This window comes from Puma concolor, chromosome A2, assembly GCF_028749965.1.
Source record: "Puma concolor isolate L17-30 chromosome A2, mPumCon1.1.hap2, whole genome shotgun sequence".
NCBI lineage: Eukaryota > Metazoa > Chordata > Mammalia > Carnivora > Felidae > Puma > Puma concolor.
This window is the reverse complement of record NC_141668.1, coordinates 117,444,954-117,469,494: the sequence shown is the minus strand read 5'-3', so window position 1 is coordinate 117,469,494 and position 24,541 is coordinate 117,444,954. Positions and strand designations below refer to the sequence as shown.

At 38.3% G+C, this 24,541-nt stretch overlaps 1 protein-coding gene across 4 annotated transcripts in view; it reads left to right on the top strand.

The window, feature by feature from the left end:
- Positions 1–2,218: 2,218 nt before the first annotated feature.
- PPARG (peroxisome proliferator activated receptor gamma) overlaps positions 2,219–24,541 on the top strand; it is a 136,542-nt gene continuing 114,219 nt past the window's right edge. For 2 of the 4 annotated variants that reach the window (XM_086697401.1, XM_086697403.1), the window contains exon 1: positions 2,219–2,356. The gene's annotated coding sequence lies outside the window, so the exon portion shown is untranslated. Of the gene's footprint in view, positions 2,357–3,243; positions 3,370–24,541 lie in introns of those variants that run through there. The other 2 variants (XM_086697402.1, XM_086697404.1) reach the window with 1 other exon arrangement.

Genomic DNA, 24,541 nt, shown 5'->3' with positions numbered 1-24,541 from the left:
GCATTGATGTGACACCAAAAGATAGATAAATTGGATTTCATCAAAATTAAAAACTCTTCTGCTTCAAATGATGCCAGGAAGAAAGTAAAAAGACAATTTACTGGATAGAAGGAAATATTTGTTAATTATCTGATAAAGAACAGTCAATAAATCTTATAAATTAACAATAAGTAACCCAATTTAAAAATGAGCAAAGGATTTTAATAGACTTTTCTTCAAGGAGGATACACATATGACCAATAAGCACATGATAAGATGCTTGTGTGACGAGTCATTAAGGAAATGCAAGTCAAAACCACAGTGAGATACCACTTCACACACATCAGTTTGGCTAAAATAGAAAAGAAAATAACAAATGTTGACAAGGATGTGGAGAAATTGGAACCTCCATACATGGTTGACAGGAATGTAAAATGGAAACAGGCTGGCAGTACCTTAAAAAGTTAAACATAGAGATACCATATGATCCAGCAATTCTGCTCCTAGATACATACCCAAGAGAAATGAAAAAAATATGTCCATACAAAACCTTGATGTGAATGTTCATAGCAGCATTATTCCTAATGGTCAAAAAGTGGAAACAACCCAAATATTCATTAACCAAGGATGAATAAACAAAATGTGATACATCCAGACAATGGAATATTATTTGACCATAAAAAGAATGAAATATCGATACGTTACAACACTAGTGAGCCTCAAAACATTATGCTAAGTTGAAAGAAGCCTGTCACAACAGATCTTATTGTTTGATTTCATTTATACAATATATCCAAAATAGGTAAATCTGTAGAGACAGAATTGGATTGGTGGTTGTCTATGGTTACCGGGACTGAGTGCTAATGGGGAGGAGGTTTCTTTTGGGGATGATGAAAATGTTTTAAAATTAGGTTATGGTGATGGTGGTATAACTGTCAATAAAGTGAAAAATACTGAATTTATATATTTGAAATGCATGATATTCATGTAAATTCTATCTCAATAAAGCTGTTAAAAAAATGATTGGAACTCTGGAAAGATCAAGAAATAGGATGCATGCAGCACTTCTATGCCTGAGTTCAGAATGCTGAGCCGCGACTTACCTAGATTTCAGGCAAAGAAATGGGGTTTTCAAGGGTCAATAAATGTTCTTTGACATCCTATAGAGCTGTGGCACTTCTTGTTGGAGGGCACAAATAGAAGGGCATGGATCCATTGACTTAAGCTCTGAACCTTCTCGGAAGTGATACCCTCACGAAATCTTACTGCAAACTACAAAAAGGAACTTTCCGCACTGAAGGGAGAAGAACTAGGCATCCCCACCAAGTTAAGACGTTAAAGGACCAGAGAGCATTCTGGACAAGGACTTTCTTCATCTTTGCCTCAAGGGGGACCAGGCCTAGAACAGGACGCTCAGTAAATGACATGGGAAGAAGGGACAGAAGGAAAGGCCTCAAGTGCACAAGACCAGAAGCTTTCTTACTGGTCATCTATTAACCCCTCTGGAGGGGTGGTCGTGGAGACAGCTGCAGAAGAAGCCGCCCACAGTCTACCTAGTACATTTACAAGGCAGAGTGCCGTAAACTGCTTCTCAAACTTAAGTCCCACGCCCCACGTCCTGCCCCACCCCCACCATGTGTCCCAGGCCCTCAGTGGAGGAAACACCACTGAAGAATTCAAGAAATTATGTTAATGAGTTTAAGAAATGCTTTTAATGATTAAAACCAAAACTCTGTCACTTTAAAGGACTAATGGACACCGGCGTGAAGTACAAATGCAAAAGGGGGGCACTGAAAGCGTGCAGGACCACTGGGCCGTCAGCTAAACGGCCCAACGGTGATCCTCAATATGACTTAACTTCTTTTTTAAGAATGTCATTAAAAATAACAACTTGTAAGAAAGAAGCCTCGCAGACCACAGTGCGAAGGGTGAGACACACCGGCCTGGAGATGGAAGGCGGGCTCCGGAACCCGCACTTCGTGCTCTTCCCAGACGTGGCCCTACGGGTCCCTATCTGAGCTGTGTTCGAACGCCCGCTCTGTAAAATGGGACCATTTCTGAGCCGCCTCCCAGCGGTGGTTGTGAGGAACGAACGAGGCCGAGCCGAGTGGGCGCGCGCCAAGGCAGCCTGCGCGGCCAGGGGCCCTACTGTGCGCCGGGCGGCTGGCGCCCCGCGCCGCGTGCTCTCCGCCCCCGCGCCCGCCCCCGCGCCGCGCCGCGCCGCGCCCGCCCCCGGCCCGGCCCGGCTCTGCCTCGGGCAGGCGGGGCCGACCGCACTCTGAGCCCGAGCCGGAGCCCGAGCCCGCGCCCGCGCCTAAGCCGCAGCCTGGGGCGCTCGGGTCGGCCGCCGGGACGCCGGAGCGGGGTGCCGCCGCAGGTCAGTGTCCGGGTGCGGGGCGGCGCTGGGGGCGGCGGGGCCGCGGGTCGAGGGGGAGTCCGGAGGGCGGGGAAGCGCCGAAGGGTCGGGGCCCGAGGAGGGCCGGGGCTGCGGGGCCCTGGGGCTGAGGGGACCGGGCTGCGGCGTCGAGTCTGAGGGGACGGGAGCGGGCAGGTCCCGGGCGAGGGTCTTGCGCGCGCGCTGAGAAGTCCGGGCGCAGAAAGAGCCCTCCAGGCGGGGGAGGACACGGGCTGCACGCGAGACGCCCCACACGGAGCGGCGGCCGCGCACCGGGAGACGCCAGCCGTGCGTCCCGCGCTCCCCGCACAGGCCCCCTCGAGGAAGCGCCTGGGTCGCGGTCCGAGAGAACCGGGGACCTCCGAGCCCCTGGCGGAGGTGCGCGGGCGTCCAGGAGGCGCTCGAGGCGAACTTTGGGACCGAAACGCGGGCTCCGATGCGTGTCCGTCCCTCGGCCGTGGAGTCTCCTGCTCAGTCCCCATAGCCCAGGCGGCGGTCACTGTGTGGGGGCGCGGTGACAGTTGAGCGAGGGGCACCCTTGGGGTCACCCCCTCCCGGCGCCCTTGAGCGCTGTGCAGGCCGTGAGCTGAGTGGAGGGGCTGGGAGGTTGGCCAGACTCCCTAGGGTCGCAGGGGGATGGAGAATGCGTGCGTCCCCCGCCCCACCCCCGTGTTGGGAAAGGTGGAATTACCCGGTTGGGGGCTCCTACACTTGCCGAGCCTCAGCGCCCGCTCTGTGTACTCTGAGGTTGGGAGAGGCAGGTAACTTAAAAAGCGCTGGTCCCTCAGTGCAGGGGTTGCAAAGTGGGTGTGTAGCTGTGGTACTGTATGCCTTGGTATTTGGGGAGGAGCCTAAGGTAAGGAGGCAGAAACTGGGAGTAACCTATTTGCTGCTTTTATATAAGATCAGTTGTTAGGTAAAGAAGGGGCCTTTACCTCTGCTGGGGATCAGAAGGCTGCATTTCTAAATTCTTCTTGTTAGCTTCCGTTGCTTAGGTGAGTCGCGTCACTCTAATTGCATTTTGCGAAATGTGTTGATGTACCCAGAATTTGCAAGGTGATGTTGGTGACGATTATACTATATAGTGATTATTTGGCTGTGCTGTTGTTTTAACATAAGAATCTAATTCACTTGAGTCTAAGGATAATTCACTATTTTCTTGGGAAGACTGTTTCTATTTTAGAGGAATAAAGTCAAATGATAGTAATCTGCCATGAAGAAGCTGAAGTTTTTCTTCTTTTCCTTTTAAGATTGGGGGATGAAGTGTAAAATTAATTTTGTTTAAGTCATCATCTGAAAACAAAACCAAGCAAGATGCTGAACTGAGTTGTTAGGAACCCAATTCCTGGAGAAGTCTCCTTATTTTGAAGTACATTATTTTAATGTCAACTGTTTTTATCATTCATGAAACAAGTCGTAAACAGAGTTGTTGAGAGAAGAGTGAATAACTTAGTCTTTAAAAGGACCCAGGTATCATCTTCTTCCACAAATCTCAGATGTTCTGTGGCAGTCTTCTGTCTATAGCTAAATGATCAATCACTCACTGAGAGCAGAACCAAACGGATGGTGTTAGATGATTTAGGAAACCCTTCTGGTATAGAGACTGACATAGACATTCCCTGGGGCTTCTCTTTTAAAGAAATACTTCACACTCTTATGATTGTTTTGTGGAAGACACTTACCTATGTTACCAGTTAGCGTTAGGAGTGACGTTTCAAGAGAACCTGTTCAAGTTTTAACATAATTTTTGTGTTGTCTGTTGTCAGGTGCACAGATGCATTCTGTGGCTAATACGGTGCCATAGTGATATATGAAAATTTAAAACTAACGTTATGTTAGCCAAAAAATGAAGCTTGTTACAAAACCATCTATTTTGCCTTACTCTGTACTCCACGTGGTTTTTCTCTGTTAAGTTATATATGTTAACTTGCTGATAATTATAACTGAAAGCATCTTAGAATCACCTTGTGACCAGCTTAATCTTCTACAACTCATTGAAGGGGAGAAATGTGTTGTTTTCATTTTTAAATCAAAATTCTTTTTCATATTTAAAAGTTTGTTTCTAGTCTTTACAATAACTACTATAAAAGCATGGCATTGATGAAGGCTGAAGGTTTGGAGAATTCTTGGCTAAGATTTTTGGACATTGTTTTTCATTCCTTTAAATTATAAGAATATAATTTTAAAAAGTAAAACATATATGTCTGCCAGCATCGTATTCTTTATTGAACTTAAAATACTTTGAAATATTTTTGTGATTGGTGTTTTTAATAATTGAATACACTTTTCTTTCAAGGGACAAATTTCCTTAATATTCATTTCTTCGTATATTTCAGAATTACATTTTAAAAACTATATCAATTTTTAAAATTCACTATTAATTTCAAAATCCCTATGACATTTAAATTTTATATAGGAGACAAAGCCTGACTTTAGGCATATGAATTAGAAATGCATTACTGATCACGGCTAATTGCTTTTAGTTAGTAAGTTACAGAATTGTAAACAAATACTTATTTTTCTCTCTTCTGTAATTCTCTGAAAATAAGATGTTTGCCATGAACCTTAATTATTAAGATAATTATGCATGTGAAAGCTATGTGAAAGGCAATGCTGTGAAAACATACACAAGTATTAATACACTTCATTTAGTTTTCAAATTGTAAAACGGTTGCTAATGACAAGACTTTCATAAAGTAGGGGAAAAAATGTTAAAGTAATACTTCACAAATTCTCTTATAAATCCTGGCCCATACTTTTACTTCTTTGATAGGATCGATTGATCGATCGATCGATCTATCTGCTAATGGATAACACAGAAAATGTCATCATTCTGATTTGTGGGTGTCCCACTAAATTCATTGTCACTTGAACTTGGAAATATATGTCCAAAGGTATAGTAAATGTACTAGAAGAAGTTTTTGGTCTCCTCTGTTTCCACTAAATAAATACCAGTTGTAGAGGATTTTTTTAAAAATCACTAATCAAAAAAACTTGATTTAAGTCACCAATCTGTAAATGTAAACATATGCTCCCCGCTCTTGAAAACAGTTAAACTGAATTTTTAAGTTGCTTTTCTTATTTTTCCTAGCAAATCTTGATATTAGGGTAGGTAGTTGAGGCCTAAAAGCAACAAAAAGTGCTCACAGAATCCTTTGAAATTGATCTAATTTGACTCCACCAAAGTACAGTAAGATTTGTGAATAACCATCTTGCAAGCATAGACAGCCCCCACGTATTATACATATGTCATAACATTCTAGATAAAATTTTTTAAGTTGAAGATTATTTGAAATCTTCATGGAGTTTCTCATTTACTATTTGTATTTTACCACAATACGGAGGTAGATTTTGAAAAGTTATATGGCATATGTTTTAGAACTAAGTTAATAAAAATGTCATGTTTTATTTTTATTTACCTTAATTACTTAAGTTGGCTCTTGGAAGGAAATAGATTCAAATACAATAGACCATATTTTGGAGGTAGCTTTCTAGATGTTAAGACAAAAGCTATCACCAGTAAGAGTATGTGCTTATTTATTTTTTTGAATGTTTATATACCAAGAAATATTTTTCTTCAACAATCAATACATATTAACATTTTAATACTGAATATTTAACCCAGAACATGAATGTTTACATTTTTCACAGTTTCAGTTATTACAATGGGGCAAGTCACTTGTTCTTTCTCCTATCTGATTACTAAGCAGGCCTGACCCTGCTTTGCTTCTGAGATCAGATGAGCTCCAGCACAAGCAGGGTGGTAATGGCCATTGATCACTTATCCTTTCTAACTCTGCATTTCCTCGTCTATGAAATGGGAAAAGTATTGCAGTTATTGTTCTATGCTTTTGTTTTTTGTTTTTTGGAGGTTTTTTTTTTTTTTTTTGGTATGATTTTAAGACTTTATTGTAAAACCTGTGTATCTTAAATGATATGACCTTGTCCTGAATTTAACTGAGCAGATATTTTAAAGAAAAACTTCATGGTTATCCACATCATATAGCTAACTCTTCTACAAATGCTAATAATTCACCCTAGTATTAATTTTGAGATCATTGTTAAGAATGAGCTAAAGATAATACTTACCATGTGGTGATCAATTTATAAAATGTTTCTGGAAATATTTCATCACTCTTCAATCTTAAATTTTATTTCCTATTCTTGATGATTTTCAATAAAAAAATCAGACAAATAATTTTTTTGTTTTATTACATTATATTTGTGAGTCCTGTGTAGACACAACGTGGATCCTCTTGTGTCAACATTGTGTGTCTAATGCCATCTAGGTGCAGATTGTGCTTTTATTTGATAAGTTCTATTCTTTACATATTTTTATGGTATACTCTGTGAGTGTTTAATGTATGTTATCCAGGAGCAGGTTTATTGTATAATGAGGCCTGTGAACCTTCAAATCAAAAGACAGGTTTTTATCTCCGACTAAAAGACTAAAAGTGACTTGTACTTGTTGTAAGAATTGGGTCTTTTTCTGACAAGCTATAACCAAAAATTGGCTTTTAGAAGCTTAAAAATGAGTATACCTCCTAATAGCCCACCACTTTACTAGTAGGGAGTAATTGGAAAACCATGCATCATCCAAATAATAAATTAAAATATTTTTTAGTGTTTATTTTTGAGAGAGAGTGAGCACACAAGCGGTGGAGGGGCAGAGACAGAGGAAGCCTCAAGCCTCTGAGCTGTCAGCACAGAGCCCGATGCAGGGTTGAACTCACGAACCCTGAAATCATGACCTAAGCCAAAATTGGATGCCCAACCAACTGAGCCACCCCCACATAATAAATTTTAAATTCTGCTTATGAATTGTTAAATACATCTTGTTCTGAAGTGTCTCCTCTGCAAGAAAGTAAGAGACTTGATTCCAGGTCTGAAGCCCATTCTGCTCCGGGAATATGGAGCTACAGAGCCCATGTAGGAATATAATTAAAGGGTTAGGGAGGCAGAGGGCAAAGAAAGCTTAGGCCTGTGCCTGTAGGTGAGTGTTCCTTTTCCTGTGGCTTCCCCTTCGGGTTGGGGAGGAGGAGCAATATTCACTTCCACTCTCTTCCGTTTGGGCTTTCTCAGAGTCATTGCTGTACCTTCAGCTATTTCAGTGACTAGGCCGTTCTCAACTTGAAGATCTTTTTTGCGACACGGTGCGATGAGTCTCCTTTCCCTACTGTGATTTCTCAGATATAAAGGGAAAATATGAAATGATCAATTCATGCAACACAAATCAATTAAAATTGAAATTTAAAACTTCATGGTCAGGTTTTAAACTAGATCACATAATGGTTTAGTTCAATTTGATTATGTTTAGGAGACATTCTACTTCATTGATTTTAGATAATAAATTCATTGCTAGTTTGACTGATTCACTATTTCTTAAAAAACGCTTTCATTTGTGAACTCATCTAGGAGAGTTAACAATGTGGATAAGACTTACTGAAACAGATTTTCTGACCTTCTGGCAAGAGTTCATATTAGCATAAACCTGGGGTGTGAATTCCTTCACAGTTTACCACAGATAAGGAGAAGGGAGATAGGAGGGAGGTAGAAAAATAGGGAAATACCCTGAGTAGGAGTGTAAGAGATCTGTGTATGGTCAACTCCCACAATCAGCAGATTGCAGTTACCGTGCATAGACCTCAAATACAAGGTTGGTTTCTAAGAATTTACCGTGCTCCTCAGTGACATCACAGAATTTTAAAATGTCTCTGGGGGCCCCGGGTGGCTCAGTCAGTTAAGCATCAGACTTCAGCTCAGGTCATGATCTCACTGTTCTCTAGTTAGAGCTCTCATTGGGCTCTGTGCTGACAGCTCAGAGCCTGGAGCCTGCTTTGGATTCTGTGTCTCCCTCTCTCTCTGCCCCTTCCCTGTTACCACTCTGTCTCTTTCTCTCAAAAATAAATAAGCCTTAAAAATTAAATCTATATATGTATATATGTATATACATATATATACATATACATATATATACATATATACATATATGTATATATATGTGTATATATCTTTAAATTCTGAAATTGCCACCTAGCAGTGCTGTTCTCTCTGGCTCTGTAAGTTGCTTCAGGAGGGAATCTGGGAAAGGGATTGGAAAGAGAATATTCTTATCCTGTGTGTTTAAGAAATAAATTTTCCTTTATAAGGAAGGCAGTGGGGAAACAGACCTGTCAAACTCTCTGAGTACAATGATGAAGTGCTAGGAAGAACCCCTTAACTTTGACCCCACCCCACTAGCTGGCATTTCACCTCTCAAACTGTATTTGTCATTTGAAAGTTTGAAGTCCACTTTCAAAATGCCAATATTCCTAGCAGGGTTGGTTCTTTAAATCACTGTCAGCAAAAATTTGAGAGCTTAGTTCCTAGTTTCCTTGCTACCTGAAAACAAGGCCTTTAGGGAATAGATAACATGCGTGGGAGTTTGAAAGGGGTGATCTGGAGGAGGAAAAATAAAATTAAGGTGATTCATGTTCCAGTTTCTCCATAAACCAGCCTCTTTGAAACGAATAGGAAAGTAACCATTGGAAATAGCAGTGATCGGAAAGGATATATTTTCTCATACATGCCTTTATTTTTCTCTGAAAAATCAATACAAGTCTTCCTTAAACCATTTTTTCCCCTCAAAGAAAACAAGTTGTTATTCTCCAACATCAACTTTCCTAGGAAATGTAATCAAAATTAAGGTTATGAGTTATGGTAATCAAATATCTGAATATTATATCTCATTATGTCTTTTTATTTTCACTACGATGTTAGACAAATTATCTAGTGTCTCCATGAGTTAGTTCTTCCAGACTTTTAAAGTAGCTTCTTAATAGATTGAAATGAGGGGAACCTTTCAATCACACTAGAAAATAATGTACTGAAGTATAAATAATACTTAATGCTTTTGCAGATCCACAGATCATACGACTTAATACATGCTTTATTTTTTATTTTTATTTTTTGCCAACAGTAGTTATGGCAAGCCAACACATCTCTGTTAGAGATGGAAGCTTAGTAGCCATGTCAAAAGCAAGTTCATTAATTCTGTGAATCAGCTGACAGTAGTATTTAGCAGTTAGGTTTGGGCCACCCTCATGCAAATTGTTTACTTGCCATTCACTTTTTCCAGTGTTGTGGAAGTCTGAATCTAAAACAGAGAATCCCAAAGTCCTACCTTGCTAAATGTCATTCTTTTCTGTCAGTTGATAATTACCTGTGTAAACAAGTTTTTGATTGCATGTGGAAAAGTGTTTAGATAAATTCTGTCACTTGTTTTATGTAGTGGATACAGTTTGTGAAAGAGAGCAAATGTATGAATGGTATATATATAAAAGAAGAAGATACTTTAACAAATTATTTGCACATGTCGGTAAAATCCAGAAGAGTGAAGAAAATACTCAGACATTTGCCAATGTAGGATTACTACATGTTTTCCTAAAGCATTTGAAACTAATTAAAAACATCCTGGCTTTATTTAAAAGCAGTATAATATATTTTTAAGCTTTGTTTTCAGTGAGGTCCAAATTTGTTGGCATATAGGACTAGAGCAGTGCAATGTCTACAAAAATATAGATTATCAGTTATTTGAAGTAGGTACTGACTGGGTTTTATTCATCTTCCTAGCTCCAGCATATAGCACCATACTTAGTAGGCACTCAATAAATGTTTTAAAAAGAATGAAGAAATCGTCCAAGGCGGTGGTTCTCAAGTGTGGTCCTTGGACCAGCAGCATCGGCATCATCTGGGAACTTGGTAGAAATGCAAATTCTAGGGCCACACCCAAACCTACTGAGTCAGAGAAACTCTGGGGATATGTTTTAACAGGCTCTCCAAAAGAATTCTGATAGATACTGTTTTGGAACCCCCCTTCTCCTGCATCCCATGAGATGGCCTGGACCTACACTGATGAGTGCACTTAGTTTATATTATTTTTAGTGGGCCTTACCCTTGCTATAGTTAAGTTCATTGCTGCATTCTCCCCATTGATAGACTCTCTTGGGATCATCCTGTAAAATTAACTCCATTGGCTTGGCATTGTATTACTTAAAGAAGCTCAGTGTTGTCAGTAAGCTTGTGTCAAGAGAGACTAGCCGGCTCACTTCATAGTCTGAGTGTTACTGGTTCCTCTTACCTTAGAATGGTCGTCAGGAATCCTGAGTCTCCAAGTTCAAATACTACAACTTCAGGACTTGGTTTTATAAGCTCACTGGGGATGATTCACCCCCAGAGGTTTCACATTAAACAGACTTACAAGATAATGGATTTATACGCCTCAATTCCAGTTTAATAATAGTAGAACATCTGTGTACCCTTCCTAGTGATTATTGATGATACTTTTTTTAATTCTAAAATTTTTGGTTCTGGAATTGAAGAAACTTGTACTTTTATATATTTCTGATGTCACTATGATTGAGTTCCAGCTGCTTAGAAAGAGACTAGGCAGTGTATCAAAACACTGGGATGCTGTACTCATACTTATGGAACATTTCCCGAAGATATGCAGGATATAGGAAAAAAAATATACACAGAGACTTTCATAAAAGCATTGTTATAGGGACCAACGCTTAGTAGTAACTTATTCAATAGCAGGGAAACAGTTAAGTAAATTATGGTGTAATCACTAGGTAGAATGTTACACACTCATCAATGACAATTTAGAAAATGATAACAAATCTGAAAAATATTGAAAGTAGCATAAAATGTATTTGCACTATTGATTACAACCTTATATAAATGTATGTGTATGAAAAAGTCTGGAAGGGAAGGAATATACAAAAATTATGACAGTTATGTTAAATAGTGAGGGTTTTAAAATTGTTTATATTTTTCCCTCTTTTCCAAAGTTTAGCCAGTAATATAAAATTACATCTGTAACTAAAAGCATACATTTATAACTTTTCTGTTTTTTAGTATGCCTGTAACTCTTATCAGTAAAAATCAAGGGAAAGAGCAAATCAAACATTGAGAATCCTCTACCTATTTTATTCCTTGAAAGCTAGTGAAGATAATGGTAAGACACTACATGAATTCTTTTTGGTTATATCCAATTTTATTTCATACTTACTTTTATTCCACATTTTGGTCTCCTCTGTAGTCTTTGCTTGACTAGCCTCTATTTGGAAGGAGAAAAATATCCCATCTCTGTTACAGCCTCTTAATTTTCTCAGCCATACGTAAGATTTGATTTGGTTTGTATTTATGTTCCCTATTTGATCTTTAGCATACACTGACAAACAGAGCTTTTATTTTTTATTTATTTTTCAAATTTCTAATGTTTATTTATTTTTGAGAGAGAGGGGGTGGAGAGGGGCAGAGAGAGAGGGAGACACAGAATCTGAAGCAGGCTCCAGGCTCTGAGCTGTCTGCACGGAGCCTGACATGGGGCCTAAACCCATGACCCATGAGATCATGACCTGAGCTGAAGTTGGATGCTCAACCAACTGAGCAACCCAGGTATCCCTAAAAGGTATATTTTTAGTATATTATATATGTAATGTGTATTTAATATAATATATAAATAAACATAGAGCAATACATAATATACATACAAGTATATGTGCATACAACAGGCCAGAGAAATAGCCTTTGAATTAATTCATTTTTCCTTTTTTCTGTTGCTTTGTTCTAGAAATCCCAAAGGGAAAATTAAGTGGTTTTGCCTTTGAACCAGATTACAGGTTACATTTTTCTTGTCACTTTCTTTGGAACCTCTTTTGAGTTTATATCAGCTTGATGTCTTTTTTTTTAATTTTTTAACATTTATTTATTTTTGAGACAGAGAGAGACACAGCATGAATGGGGGAGGGTCAGAGAGAGAGGTAGACACAGAATCTGAAACAGGCTCCAGGCTCTAAGCTGTCAGTACAGAGCCCGACACGGGGCTAGAGCTCACAGACCACGAGATCATGACCTGAGCCGAAGTCGGACACTTAACCAACTGACCCACCCAGGTGCCCCAGCTTGATGTCTTTAGAATAACCTTTATCTAAATGAAAACAGTTGTAAAAGCTTTTATAAATTTTGTATCAGGAATATTGAATATTTCTCTCTTCTTTCTGTCTCCCCCATTTCTGATAATTTAGTCCTTAATACAAGGCAAACTTCAGCTAACAAAATTCAGTTTATAGCACTTAGAATTTGTGGTTAACACAAACTTCATGTGATGATACCTCGAAGGACAGATTGAGAAGAAGCTCCTTTTTAATGAAGATTTATTTATTCAACAAATATCTATTGAGCTCCTCCTTTGTGCCAGGAGCTGTTTTAGAGAAGAAGGATAAAGCAATGAACAAGACTAACAATTTCCATCTCTCCTTGCGTTTATGATTATTGCCAACTAGATTTAACAAGAACAGTAGTGGGAGAGGTGGTATCTAAAGAAGCCACAGGTTGGCCCATGTCCTGTGAGTAGGCAGCATTGCTAGACCAACATGGAGTCAGACAGCTGTCTTTGAGTTGCGTATGAAGTAGGGGAAAACCTGTGTCCTTGAATATTTTTCCTGGGTCCCTTATTACTATATTATTTTAGTTCATATGTATGTATTATATACTATGAATAATGTATTATTGCATTACTTTCTGTCTTCTCAGTAATAAATTTATTAACAAAGAAGGTAGAATGCACCCTTTGTTAATAGGGTGCTACTGTTGTTGAAAATCCAAATGGCAAGGTGATTATTCACTTTGCAAAAATTTATTTTAAATATTCTCACAGTGAATATATATATATATATATATATATACACTTTTAAATTTTTATTTATTTATTTATTTTGAGGGCGAGGAAAAAGTGCTTGTGTGCAAGTGGGGGAGGGGCAGAGAGAGACACAGAATCCCAAGCCGACCTCAAACTGTCAGCGCAGAGCCCAACACGGGGCTCGAACTCAGAAACCAAACCTGAGATGATGACCTGATAAGTTGAGCCCAAATCAAGAGTCAGACACTTAACTAACTGAGCCACCCAGGCACCTCTCACAGTGAAAATATTTAAGGGGTGAATTATACAAGTGAATTTGTAACCTAATTACTTATGAAAAATTATTTATACTTAATAGAAATGTAAAACAAGGTTCACTGGGACTATCCCATTAAAATGTTTTTTAAAATCCCCTCCCCCCCCCCCCCAGGAAATAAAGTTAGCTACTTTTCTTTAATTTTTTTTTAAATGTTTATTCAGTTTTGAGAGACAGAGAGCGTGAGCAGGGATGGGCAGAGAGAGAGGGAGACACAGCATCTGAAGCAGGCTCCAGGTTCTGAGCTGTCAGCACAGAGCCCAAACTCGTGAACAGCAAGTTGGTGACCTGGCACCAAGTTGGACGTTTAATTGACTGAGCCACCCAGGCACCCCTAGCTACTTTTCTTTAAAAGCCAATAAAGCGGGCACCTGGGTGGCTCAGTCGGTTAAACGTCTGACTTCAGCTCAGGTCATGATCTCGTGGTCTGTGAATTCAAGCCCCGTGTCGGGCTCTGTGCTGACAGCTCAGAGCCTGGAGCCTGTTTCAGATTCTGTGTCTCCCTCTCTCTCTGACCCTCCCCCGTTCATGCTCTGTCTCTCTCTGTCTCAAAAATAGAAATAAACGTTAAAAAAAAAACCATTAAAGAACTTTTATATATCTAGACTATAATATTTGAGCAAACGGTAACTCAGATACTATTTGAAATGACTATCCTTTGGTCAGATGATTTATTATAGCTATTTCCAATTGCTATACTCACATATAAATTGTCTGTCATTTTGGTTCTGATGTTACATTGACAGAAAATATCTTATTAACCACTTAAACATAAGTTGTGAACAACATGACACTTTTGGGGAAAAATGATAAGGAAAATATATTTTGAAGGAGCTTATGTGAAGTTAAATAGAATTAATCCATTCATATATAGGCTGCCATGGCAAAACAGAGTGCAATATAGTTCAGATATAATCAAAACTCTCAGATTTTACAGACTTCACTGCAGTTTATTCAATTCCACAAACTCCACAAGCATTTAATGAGTGACCGACCACTTGTTTTTCAACACTAGATATCCTTACATAGGAAATAAAATCTGCCCATCTGAAAACATGGCCTTAGAGACAGTGAACTAGTACTTCTTAGTCTGGAGAGCATATCATGCTGGGTAGGTGAACCAGCATCTAGCACCAGGGAGGCATATAACCACAGTACAGTAGAAGCCGAGAAAATCTAAGACATTTTTAGGTTGTGCACATGATTCATGCTGTGTATTTCTCTATGTCTGCTGGAACAATCTTTAATCCTAGCAAAGTACGATACATACACACGATTAATTTGTCTATGTTAAGCACATTATGTTTTAAAACATCAGGTTGATGTCCTTTGTCATGCAAGGTATGTAAAATATTTACACTGGCCACCAGCTTTTGAATTCAGAAAATGCAAGCTAATTTTCATCTTAGCTGAAGGAAAACAATTACAAGCCAGATCTACTCTGAAATGTAATTTAATGCATCCCATATTTTGTATTACACATTTATATTTGCTGATTCTTTGCTGTCATGTCTTACAATTTTTTTTACATGTATTTTTTTAAATGTTTGTTTATTTTTAAGAGAGAGAGAGAGAGATAGAGCACAAGTCAGGGAGAGGCAGAGAGAGACAGGAAGACACAGAATCTGAAGCAGACTCTAGGCTCTGAGCTGTCAGCACAAAGCCTGACACAGGGCTCAAGCTCATGAACCATGAGATCATGACCTGAGCCGGAGTCGGGACGCTTAACCGACTGAGCCACCCAGGTAACCCTCTTACAATTTTTATGTACGAATTCTGTGTGCCAAGAAAAATTGTTAATTCATAGAGGATAGAAATGAATGTTGTAGTTCTTATTCCTCTTACATATATATGTACTGCATACCTTCCCTAATTCACAGCCTATAGCATAGGGAACTGGGTATATTATCAGTACTTTATAAAAATTCTAAACTTGATTTGATTTCCCTAATTCACAGCCTATAGCACAGGGGACTGGCAATGATAAGTGCTTTATAAATACTTCTAAACTTGATTTGATTTCCCTAATTCACAGCCTGTAGCTTGGGGACTGAGTGCATTAGAAGTACTTTATGAATTCTTCTAAACTTGATTTGATTTCCCTAATTCACAGCCTGTAGCACAGGGAAGCTGGGTACATTCTAAGTACTTTAAAAATATTTTTAAACTCGATCTGATTTTGAGGACAGGTTTTTTTCATATCACTTGTATCGGATTCTCAGTGCTAGTCTTCTCTACATATTTAAGGAATTCCCTAAATTACTCTTTATTGTATTTAACATTTTTTGATGATAAATAATGATTTGAAATTAATGCCAGAAGAGAGATACATTTTATTTGTTGTAAATAGGGCAAAATGGGATATGAAAAGGGGGAAAAATGTTAATTATAGACTTCAGCATTCTGTGTTGGATCTTTTAGTTGTTCTGGTCAGAAAAACAGGTTTTAAATGGCCTAAGGGCCAGAGCACTGTTTTACATTCTTGTTTGGAGGCTTCTAATAGCAACTGTAACAAATTCTATTTAATACTACAGCTGGAGAAAAACTCATAATAATGTACAGTAAAATGTCACTAAGACTTCTTACTCATGCATAAAATAAAACAGGTTCCTTTTCAAACATTTTGTTAAGTATTAGATAAAAGAGTATCAAGTTTGGGCCTATTGATTTGTTTATAGTATATAAAATAATTTAATCACTGTGCTATTTCATATATGAATCACAAGTATTACCATCATTATTTAACAGTTAATCTCCTTTCACAAGGCAGATATGGGTTTATGAGCGACTTGAAATCAAAATACCAAAGAAATTGATATACATATAAAAGCAAAGCAAATAGAGGAACCTTTGTTTTATATGGCCTTGTGACATCTCTGTACACCCCCTCTTCTCAGCAGGCTTTCCCTCTGTGGATATAGAATGAAGGTAGGAGTCCCTTAGCAAAAGATCAATGCAGGGAATTTGCACTCTCCACCCTTGGGCAGCCTGCCATTATCCTTCTGTAGCCACACCTGTTCACCTCCTACTAGGGCAAAGAAGGGCCCTGATAGAAATACCAAGAGAGAGAAGCAAAATGACTGGGACGGTAGAGCCTGATAAAAAGAAAGATGAACTGAAATGAGTTTGAAGCTTTCTCTTGCTGATGATCCAGATTTGTTTCCTTAGTTTTGTTATTCATTTGTGTATGGTTGGAAACTGTGGATGGCACACATGTTCAGGTAGGTTGTAGGCACAAAGGGAGACACCAAAGCTGCTAGAAGGAGGAGTTTATAGTCCACATGAATCAAAATGGGGTGAAATTGAAACATGTAACAAATACTTCAGAGCAGTATATGATTAAGAGCTAAAATAAGTAAGACAGAAAGCAAATGCTACAAAAGTTCAGGAAATGGCACATCGGTGGGGAGTGGAGGGTGTACTCAGAAAAAAAAACCATGTAGATGGGTTAAACAAACTTGAAAAATTCAAAGATTGACAGGGTGACCTTTTGGGGAGAAACAAAAAAATATATACAGAAAAAGAAACACGGGAATTAAGTATGATTCCTTTAATATGAAATATCCATAAGAGGCAAATCCATAGAGAAAGAAAGCAGATTACTGGTTGCCAGGGCCTGGGGGAAGGGGGAGTGACTGCTTAATGGGTACAGGATTTCCTTTTGAGGTGATTAAAATGTTTTGGAACTAGATAGAGGTGCTGGTTGCACAGCTCTTGAAGAATGTGCATAATACCACTGAGTTGCGCGCTTTAAAATAGTTAATTTTGTGTTCTGTGAATTTTTCCCCATAAAACAAAGAAAAAAAAAGTTCAGGGTTTGAGGCAGCCTAAAAGGAGGGGAAAGGAATATCCAGCCTAAGAAAACAAAGCCTAGAATAATGCGTAAGCATGGATTGGGGGGAACTCTGCAGAGATCAACGCATTTGAAGTGGATATAGTACGTGTATGTGAGTAGGAGAAATATGGTTGGAGATACAGATTTTAGGTCAGATGAGAAAGGGTCTGGAATGCAGGCAAAGGAGTGTGGGTTTTATCTTATAAGGAGTGGTGAGATTCCAGGTCTTGAGAAAAGGAGTGGGATGATTTAATCAGGAGATTAATTTGGCAGTAGGGTGCAGGGAAAACAGGAGGCTATCGCAACATCTGGACATAAAATGAGCAGGGCCTGTAGGAACAAAGAGGTAGGGAAAATGAGACTGATCTGCTTATAAACGCTTAGTTTCTGACTTGGTACAAGGTAAGTGCAAATGGAAGCATAAGCATTTAAATTGTCATGACATTCAACCACATAATTTCGCATTTTGTAAAAGTATCCACAAGGATTGGAAAGAAAAGTTCTTCACCTCAGAGTTGGAGCCCTAAAGGACAACTGGACTGGACTTCGTGACTGAGTCCTGTAGGCAGTCATCAGCCATGTACTCATTTTTATGGCATGTTTACTATGTGTCACACATTGTGCTAGCCACTGAGAGTATAGCAGTAGGCAAGACTTATGGAGCTTCCTGTATCCTAGATAGCCCTTTGTCAAAGGATTTTTAGAAATGAAAGGGAGGCATGCTTCAGCTCAATGTAAGGATTCTAATTACTGCAATTGTCCAATGATGGGAGAAGCGTTGTGAGCACGTGAATACTATGTCAGTAGAGACATTCATGCAAAATGTCAAGACATATTGTTTGATAGTACAAATAAACCGGATGACTTATAGGGTGATTCCCTAGCAATTCCCTAGCCTATAATATTAATTTCATAGAACATATTTCTTTCGCTGTTGACTGTATTGGAACACCAGTGTATACTAAGTGTCTAGACATTTTCATCAGAATTTGTAATTATGTTTACCTAAATTTGAATGCACAATTTTAAGCATATCTGTACAGTTAGTTCCACAGTTCTTTTTAAAGAAAGTACTGTTCTAATGACTTCTCACCCATCATTTAGTTCCACCTTTAATATTTGTGGTAAGTTCCTCATGCAAGTGATGTTTATATCTGCAGAAGCAAGTTATCTAAATCACAGTCATGCTGCTGATCTTAAAATCATTCGTTCTCCCTCCTGTGATATATTGCTTGGGTTGAACAAGATCAGCCATGACTACCCATTTTGGGAATGTCTTTGGGATTCCATTTTGATGGGGGTGAAATTTCAAATTACTTTTATTATTCAACTTTTTATTTATTTTTTAATTATTTTTGTTTTTATTTTTTTTTTTAATTTTTTTTTGAGAGAGTGTGAGTGGGGGAGGGACAGAGAGAGAGGGAGACACAGGATCTGAAGCAGGCCATGCCGTCAACACAGAGCCCAATGCGGGGCTCGAACCCGAGTTGTGAGATCTTGACCTGACCAAAGTTGAGCAACCGACTGAGCCACCCAGGCACCTCTTACTTAGCTTTTTAAAAATGTTTATTTATTTATTTTGAGAGAGAGAGCAAGTGGGGGAGGGGCAGAGAGAGAAGGAGAGAGAGAATCCCAAGCAGGCTCCACGCTGTCCACAAAGAGCCCAAGGCGGAGCTTGATCCTATGAACTGCGAGATCGTGACCTGAGCGGAAATCAAGAGTCAGACACTTAACTGACTGAGCCACCCAGGTACCCCTGCTACTTTAACATTTTGACATAGTTATTATAAGCTTCAAAACTGTACTGTCAACATTTAGCAGCTGGAATTAATACAGATTAATTGCACTTTGGAGGATCTGTAGGACTTACACTCCTGTGGGAGTGTTATCCTCACTATATTTTGGGGAAAATTCTAGAATGCTTTTAAGTAAGGAATGTTATTTTTTTAGTGCTTATGGTATCAAATGAAGAGAAAGGTTAACTGCAAAAGAAAGAAATCATTTTTGTTCTAGTAGAATATTTTCTTAAAATAGCCCATTTTCATTAAAATATGTGTAAAATTTTGAGTTGTGCCTAGAATAGTGCCTGGTATATAGTAGGTACTCAATAAATACTTAGTGAGTATTGTTCATTGGATGTGGGGTGATGGTGGACAAAGCATCTCAAATGGAAAAATAGTATGAGCATAGGCACCAAAGTAGGGAAAATGTGAATTTAGAGAAAAGCCAGGGTAGTCTTCTGAAGGTAGCATTTGTCTGTAGTTATCAGTGTAAAAATACCAGTGTGGTTATATAATTTAGTGGGTTCTAATTTCTGTATAATATATGAAATACCAATGATGACAGTTTCTGATGTTTATATCCAGTGAATAGCTGAGCTTAAACATAAAAAGTTATTACCTGTGACTAATCTGGGTTTTTGAGGTCCTCTGGCTGTCCCCTCAGTTCTTGCTCTAGCTTTCCTTCTAATTCCCTCTCTTTCCCACCCTCCTTATTTCCCCCTCATTTTTGCCATTTCCTATATTCTCTTTTTTCCTTTTTTTTTCTTTCCCCTTTCTCTGTTTCTCGCCTCTAATGGCTTTCTTCATTTTTTCTCTGTTTCCCAATTCCTAACTTGTCTGTCTTTGGTTAGGTCTCTAACTAGAATATGGAAATAAAATGTGTTTTTATCTACTTGTCAAATGATGAAGTATGGATTTTTTTTATCCTGAATTTAGCATGAACAAAATGTTTATGCTGCTCTTTCTGAGATTTACACATGGATTTTGATTGGTTTTATAAAAATTTTTTGAATCACTGATCTTCATATTGAGAGAAGGGGGTCAATAGACCTTGATTTGTAAATCCTGGTAAAGCATAGTAGCTTGTTGAAGTAACTCCTAATTGTCTCTAACAACCTTAGTTTTATCTCTTTTTCCAAATGCCAGTTACATCAGATATATCATATGATCCTTCATGATCTAGGTTTTTTTTTTATTACATCTTCATATATGCAATTACACAAGAGCTGGAACATTTGTCTGTTTTGTTCATTCTTTATCCTCAGAGCCCAGAACACTGCTAACAAATATCAGATGCTCAACAAATAATTGTCATTTTTTATTTCCAATCTACAGTCTCATTCTACTTCCTAATCCTAAGTAGCTATCATGACTTTTTGGAGTTATATTGTCACTAGGATAACTTAGTTTATAATTGATTTATAAATGTAACCGTATGAGTTCATGTTTAGAGAATGCTTTCTTTCCATTCAGTCTACCCTTTAGTCTACTCCACAGCTTAAATCCTTAGCCAAAATGTCACTAAACTATCCTTCTAAAGAACTGTTCTCAAGCACCAAATGAGTAATCTAGCTGTTGATAGTAATAATTAATGTTTATTGAGTACTTATTCTGTGTCAGGCTCTGTTTTAAGCGTTGCGTACATTATCTCATTTTATTCTTCCAGCAACCATAGAAAGTACACACTGTTATCTCTATTTTTCAGATGAAGAAATAAGCACAGAAAGGTAAAAATAGCCTGCCAGGTGATAAAACTAGGATATGAACCCAAATAGTTTGAACCCAGCCACCCTGTCTTGTATTCTTTAACAGCCTAATTTTGCAGTATTTAATTTGCTAGAGAATGAGATGTCTACACTCCCACTCTCACCACCATTACCACTACCACCATTCCACACTTAACAATTAGATCTACACAAATATAAACTGTATTCAGGTATAACTGTGGATTAGACCTAAACTTTTAGTTGTTCTGGTTGACTGCATCAGTTTGTGTGTCTTTTAAGTGCTAAGAAACTTTAAGTACTTATTCTTGTAAGTTGTGACAAGGTAAATCACCAGATCTTTAACTTACGTTCAGTAATTCCACTATCACTTAAAACCAACCACTGTTAAGAGATTGTTCATTTCCATTTTCCTCTACCTGTTGAGTCTCTTACGCAAAAGTCTTTTTTTGTCATCTCAGGATCAAAAGGCAAATTTAATAGGAAGTTTTATATGACTGTTGTGAAAGTCTAAGGAAGGATATAATTGGCCCTTCTTGAGTCTGGACTGTAATGGAATCAGCCAGCATTTAGGGGGAATGTAGTGAAAGATTTGGTTTGATGGGATAAAAATTAGTCATTTGGGTAAGTTCATATACTTTCAGTTTCCTCCCAGTCCACCAAAGGGAATTTTCTTTTGATAGTACAACACCCTGTTCCTTTACCCTTAGAAAAGTTGATCTTGCAAGGAACGTCATTTCCTAGTTTTTGTGAGGAATTGCTGGAGAATGAGTAGAAATGAACCGGGTATGAAAAGCTGGAGGGAATCTTAAAGTGCTGGGAAAGGGGAGGAAGAGGGAGAGATTATGGATTTACTGGGCTGGGAATGGAGAAAATGTTGAGGAGGAGGGGTTTAGGTGAAGGAGACATTTTGGAGAGTGCAGTGTGTGAAAAAAATTGAAGGGAAGTAGGGAAAAGGGATATGAGAAGCGTGAATTGTGATTATGAACTGAATCTTCTGTAACATATTTTGAAATACCTGAGTAAAGAATGGAATTCCTTTTAATCTTACAGGGAACGAGGAGTGGCCCAATTATGAGTTGAGTTGTGTTTCTTTCATTCTTTAGAGGGAGAAGATGGATTGTTAGTTTGGGTGGTGTTGAGTTTGAGGTTCCTGAAGGATCTCAGGTAGCAGTGTCCAAAAAAAAGTTGGAAATACAAATTTAGAACTCTTGAGAGAACAGTTGTGGTTACAGATAAAGATGGAGGAGCTATAAGCAAGCAGATGTGTTTATGGAAAAGGGTGAGCCAAGAAGGAACTTTCAGGACACATAAAATAGAAACACTCAGAAAGAAGAGGTACCAAGAAAAGCCACCCTAGTAGTAGTCATATGACCAGATGAGAACTAGGAGAAACTGGTCTTCAGGCAGCTAAAGAAGGAGACAGTTTCAGTGATAAAGGATGGACCAAATATCAAATACTATAGAACACCAGGGTGCTAGAGCCAGCTCAGACTGGCTTGTGAAAGTCAGCTGTTAAAATTTGAAGATTTTTGTGAGCCAATTATTATCCACAACCATTGTTTAAAATACAGTGGTGTATACTTGCTCTTAAACAAGTTATATTAAAAAAAAACACAGCAAAGGTATGGGGCACCTGGGTGGCTCAGTTGGTTGAGCACCTGACTCTGATTTTGGCTCAGGTCATGATCCCAGGAATCATTGAGCCCCATCATCAGGAATTGAGCCCCCCATCAGGCTCTGTACTGAGTGTAGAGCCTGCTTGGGACTCTCTTTCTCTCCCTCTGCCCCTCTTCCCAGCTTGTGCTCTCTATATATAATTAAAAAAATTTTTTAATAAAAACAAAAACAAAAAACAAACATAATAAACACCACAGGCATCACTTCCTAATCATTATGCATTGTTGATCCTTCCTAATCATGTATACATTATACATTACACATTCATTATATCCGTATGGTAGAAATGCTGTATAGCATGTGTCACTTCGCCTGTTCTTTCCATCTCCATGCTCAGTGACGTCATGTTGGTAGCATGAACTCAGTCACGGTGGAAGTATTTATACCACCGAAATTGGCAAATACTGCAAATCAGAGCATTTTTCCCTGAAGGAGAACCACTTGTTTCAAACACCAGAGCAACTTTGGATAAATAGAATTGAAAATTGAGACTAATGAATTTAGCAAGAAGGAAACAACTTGTAAATTTTGCTTAAGTGTCAGTAGCAAAGTGGGTTGAGAAGTGAAATAATAGAAAGTGAAGAAACATGTTCAAATAAGTTTGAGGAGTTAAGGCAGATTATTACTGTTTTTATTCAATTCTTATGCACTTTTGGAGATTAATAAATTAATCTCCAAAAAGAAGGAGTAACACGTGCAAATTTTTTTATGGTAGAACTTTTCTGTTGGAAAGTCTTAAAGAACTGGCTACCTACAGAACACATTTTGGGAAATGTCATTATATTTCACAAATAAGATGATACTGGTTATAAGTCTGAGTGAGATAAATATCCCCATTATTAAAGGTTCTTAGTTTTCTAAAGGAACAATGTCAAGAATGGATGTTGAATTTTATTGAGTATTTTTTGCGTTGTTTGAGATAATCATCTCATTTCTTTTAAAATATGACCTAGTGCTGTGACATGTTATTTAATTGATATTCTGATGGTAAATCTTTACCTGAGGTAAATCCAACCTGATTATGGTGGTTTGTTCCTTTAGTATATGATTGGATTTGCTCATTAGCATTTTATTTATAATTTTAAATCAGTATTAATAAGTGGGACTGGTATTTTTCTCTTTGTTTTTCACTACTTTTTTTCTTTAAAAAATTATTTAATGTTTATTTATTTTTGATAGAACACAAGTGGGGGAGGAGAAGAGGGAGAGGGAGACACAAAATCTGAAGCATGCTGCAGGCTCTGAGCTGTCAGCACAGAGCCTGACACAGGGCTCGAACCCACAGACAGACCATGAGATTGTGACTTGAGCTGAAGTTGGATGCTCAACTGACTGAGCCACCCAGGCACCCTTTTAATATCAATATTACGCTCTTTTTGAAAAAGTAATTTGACCACAAGTTTGTATATGTTTTTATTCATTCAACTTTGTCACAAGAAAATGATCTCCTCCTTGAAAGTTAGAAAAAAATAATCCAGAAAATTATCTAGTCCCAGAGCTTTTTGGGAAGTAATTCTTTGATAAGTTTTTGATGGTTTTCATTGTTAATTATTTTTCTGTTTTCTGAACGTTGTTTCAAAAGTCAGCTTTTGCTGTTTATACCATTTCAGACAAATTAGTCTGATTAAATTGCCCTTTGGCCCGAGTTATTATCTATTTACATCTGCATGAGGATTTTTAGTAGAACCTAAAAAGTTGGATGAGTAGATATGAACAGCCCCGATTGAATGTGGGTTCTCTTGAAATGTAAGGGGTTTGTCTGCTGTTTTCACAGTCTTAGTTCTCTGGTTTATAGGGATGAGTAGAAGGATTTACAATCTAATGAGTATAAACCAATCTGTAATTAACTGACCAGGTGGAGAATGTGGAAGATCCTTGGTATGCATTACCCCCCAAATGGATCTTGTTTCTTCCCTACTGTAGTTTCTGTTTGGAAACTACACCTTCAGTGTATGGTACAATGCAATTCTGAATGTGTTCAGAAAGGAGATTACTGATCTTAGTTATAGGAGGGGTTTCGGGGGGGAGGTTATGGAAACCTGTCTGCCTCTGAAAGCTGCAGGAGCTGGCCCAATTTTCTCTTTGATCCAACTCTTAGGGCCACAAGCTAGGAACACATGGCAGTTTACTTTGTTCTTGTCTACTTC